The sequence below is a fragment of the Alligator sinensis genome, unplaced genomic scaffold (genome assembly GCF_000455745.1).
Source record: "Alligator sinensis unplaced genomic scaffold, ASM45574v1 scaffold741_1, whole genome shotgun sequence".
NCBI lineage: Eukaryota > Metazoa > Chordata > Crocodylia > Alligatoridae > Alligator > Alligator sinensis.
Genome location: NW_005842212.1, coordinates 813,527 through 817,881, shown reverse-complemented (window position 1 = coordinate 817,881; position 4,355 = coordinate 813,527).

Below are 4,355 nucleotides of genomic sequence, written 5' to 3'. Positions count from 1 at the left end.
CCTGTATTTAATAAGATCTTAATCAAAGTTTGCCTTTTTTAAGGGGTAAAACATTTCACAAACTGAGCTTCTTTACAAAAAAATCCTTTCTTGGTTTCAAAAAACATAATACTGAATAAGCAAAAGCAAGCAAAGTAAAAGTTAGGGACAAAGTCAATATGGTTTCCCTTTGAAGGCTGTAGTAATTAAAGGGTTACTGTTTCTTTCCATTTGAAATAAGCTTTCTTATTGAAATCACTGCAACCAATTTTCTGGCTGGCATTTGCAGTGTCTGAATCCAAGAAGGATCATAATGTTCTTTATGCCGTACTGATTGTGCAGAAGCTCTACATCACATTGGTCTTAGTTCAAACTATTACTCAGCAATCATTGCTGTAGTTTTCAATATATAGGTCAGGTTTTTTTCCTCCAAAAAAGAAGGTCTAAAATGAAGTTATGTCTTATGCGATAAAGCCACTTAAAAAGCAACTGAATTCACTGTATCATAGAATCACAGAAAATGAGGGTTGGAAGGGGCCTCAGGAGGTCACATCTAGTCCAATATCCACTCAAAGCAGGACCATCCCCAACTAGACCATCCCAGCCAAGGCTTTGTCTACTCGGGTCTTAAAAACCTCCAAGGATGGAGATTCCACCACCTCGCTGGGTAACCTGCTCCAGTGCTTCACCACCCTTCTCGTGAGAGAGTTTTACTTTATATCTAACCCAAACTTCCCTTGCTGCGACTTGAGCCCATTGCGCCTTGTTCCGTCATTCACCACCACTGAGACCAGTCCAGCTCCATCCTCTTTTGAACCTCCTTCAGGTAGTTGAAGGCTGCTATTAAATCCCCCCTCAGTCTTCCCTTCTCTAGACTAAATAAGCCCAGTTCCCTCAGCCTCTTCTCATTAAGTCCTGGTCCCCAGCCCCTGTAATACAGGCTGACAAAGAAAAAAAAGAATCAATAAAATTTACATTAAAAATTTTTGCCCACAATTTTGTCTTTTTTTTGTGGGTGCATCTTATACACCAGAAAAATTTGGCAGTTTAAATCTTTATTACTGTTGTATCTTTATTACTGTTCCAGGGAGGGAAGCGGGTGTTGCGGCCACCTGTGCCCATGCCAGCTCACCTGCCTGCCCCCAGGCTGTGTGTCTGGAGCCAGGGGCCCCTCCCCTCCTCTCCCCATGCCTGGTCACATATAAATACTGCTGTTATACTGTAGGTGCATCCATTCTTGATTGCTCATATAACAAACCAACCCAAATGAAGTACAAGATAGATTGATTGGAAATCAGATTGCTGTATGTCTTAAGCATGCTAAATGGAGTATCATTCCTCTAAAATGTCTATGCCACTAAATGAGCAATAGTCTGCCTACGTAGATACACCAAAATTTTGATGTGTTCCTTGGTCTAACCACATTTTGTAAATATATTTTAAATTGCCTTTTTACTTTTAAAAGATCCAACATGTCTTTCAGAGACAGTGGCCATGTCTACATGTCCGCTTTACTGCGGAGTAGACTAATTAGCTGCAGAGTAAAGCATCACTGTCTATACTTGCAATGCTATTAGGTCGCAGTAAATTACCTTAGTAGTAAATTACCTACACAGTAAATTGCTACTAATTTACTGAAGGCGCTAATTCACGGTCAGGGCGGCTAGGGTCTGGAACCAGCTTCCACGTGAGGTGGTGCAGGCTCCCACCCTGGGGGTTTTTAAGAGGAGGTTAGATGACCATCTTGCTGGGGTCGTTTGACCCCCAGTACTCTTTCCTGCCATAGCAGGGGGTCGGACTAGATGATCTGCCCAGGTCCCTTCCGACCCTAGAAACTATGAAACTATAATTAACACTGCTGTAAAGTAGTACTGTTGGGGACAGTGCTATCTTACAGCAGGGGAATTAACTGCAATTAAATGAATCTGTAGATGGTGACCGGTCAGCCCAGCCAGCAGGCCAGACTCCTGCCTACTGCCTAGCCACACAGCTCCACACTTTCAGCACCTTTCCACCACCCAACACCATCACCCGGAGCCCAGGGCTGACCACCCCATTCCTCCTGCGAGCTCAGGCCTGCCCCCTAGACACCAGGCCACATCACCACCACCAGCTGCCATGTTGGGTCCAGGAACAGGGGCCCAAGTGGACACACAAAGAGACCTCTGACCTCATTGCCATCTGGGAGGACATCGAGATCCAGCAGCAGTTTGCCTATGTTACCAGGACCCATGTGTTCGAGAAGATGGCCCAGATGCAGAAGCATGGTCACTGGTGGTCCAGACAGCAGTGCTGGGTGAAAGCCAAGGCCCTGAGGGTGCAATATATCTACATCCAGGACCATAAGAGGCCTTCCAGGGCCACCCCAGAACCACGCCCTTCCTCTACAAGTTCAAGAGGATCCTCACAAGTTCTGTAGCACGGGAGGGCTGGAGGAGCCCAAGCCAGGGGCCACAGGCCATAAGGACTCTCCCGGGGAGGGCACCTCGGGGCTCCCACCCCAGGTCCTGGTGCACTGTCTGCCCTCAGCTTCATCTGGCAGCTTGAGCAGCCTGGACTACCACCTGCCCCAGCTATTCCAGAGGCATCCGACCAGTGAGAAGGACAAGGTGGATGCCAGCTCCATCTCATCGTAGGATGGGGCCACTGCCCAGCTGGCCACGTGCTGTGCCTCACTGCCCTAGGACATGTTGGCCAGTCAGATCTCATCTCTGCAACCAGGGACACTGTCTGATGACTGGGAGTGGCTGTCACACCCAGGAGGACCAGGGAGGGAAGAGGGTGTTGCGGCCACCTGTGCCCGTCAGCTCACCTGCCTGCCCCCAGGCTGTGTCTGGAGCCAGGCACTCTTCCCCTCCTCTCCCCATGCCTGGTCAAAAATCCCTTGCTATACGCCAGAGTTTCCCCCCGCCATCGCTAACACGCAGGGAGGCAGGAGGCAGTCCAGGACTTCACTGAGCACCCAGTGGGCTCCCAGCTAGGCAGGGGGGGGGTCACATGCGGAGAAACTCATTGATGGCAATGGTGATCTCCTCCTCAGCCGCAGAGGTCAGGCACTTGTAGCATAGGCAGAGATACCCCTCCAGGTCGTGGTCCATGTTGTGGGGAAGCACAGGCTTGCCTGGTGCACCTTTGAAGCTCAGGGCCAGGTTCTCAGATGCTCCTGCCGACCCATCTCGATCGTCATCAACAAGACATTGTGGGTCAGGCAGCCCTCAGAGCACTCAAACAGCTCATCATGGTGTGCCCGAGTGATTCTGACCAGGGGCACGCTTCGGCCACAGCCCACATGCAGCAGGTGCCCAGGCCTGAAGTGCCTCTCCAGAAAGGAAGCACGGCATCACCAAGTCTATGTCCCAGTCGGGCAGGAGCCCCTAACCTCCAGGACCTGGGCGCTGCAAGCCTGGTGGCATGGGAGCAAAGTGCCTGGCCTGTAGGGCAGAGAAGTGGGGTGTTGCGCTGGAGCTGCTGCAGCAGCTGGCAGGAGGGGCTAGTCATGGTCTGGCCTGGGTAGGGTATGGGGAAGGCAAACTGCCTGCTGCAAGAGGCCTGCCTTCCTCCACTGTGGAAGCTGGAAGGGATGGCATGCCCAGCAGTTGCCCATTGAAGGGGCTGCCTGGGCAATTTACCATGGTCCCTGGGTGCCTATGCATGTGTGAACCCCAAACTTAGGGCAGGCAGTGCACAGCCCCTGCGTGCAGTGCATGTTATCTCTGAAATGTTGCAAATTCTCACAAAGAGCTTCTCTGTCCTTGCTCTGCAGAACCAGCTGCTGGATACAGCGGAGACCCACCTGGGGCTAGCGGAAAAGGGGTGCCAAGGATGCATGCAGCCTCTGCAGGTGCGCTCCACATGTTCCAGCTCTGTCAGCACTGAAGACAGGATCGGACAGGTCTACTCAACCAGTGGGTCATCATCTCCAAGGACTGGCTTGTGGAGAGTCAGACCTGGCACCACTGCCAGCTCCACAAAGTTCTGCAGGATGTGGCAGGCATGGAGTGGCCGGACCGTGAGGTTTGACGGGTGGAGAGTGAGGTGCACCATGCTATGGAGCACAACGTGGTGTGACTGGCAGTGGTTGCTGCCAAGGACAACCAGCATGTCAATGACTGTGCTGGCCCTGGTGATGTCCAGCACCATGCCTGGCATCCAGCCCTCCCTGCTGGCCCCTCGCAGCTGCCCGTGGGCCTGCCTCAGGTCCCCCAGGGGTCATGGCAGCAGGTGCAGTGCTGCCTGCAGTGGGCAGGGCCCCCAGTCCCTGCACCGGATCCTGGCCCCACAATGCCCAGGCTCCCTGTTTCACTCACTGTCCGCTGCTTGCCCTAGCTTCGTGCAGCCCGAGTGGGAAGTGGTCATGACGGGCCCGGCTCCCCACA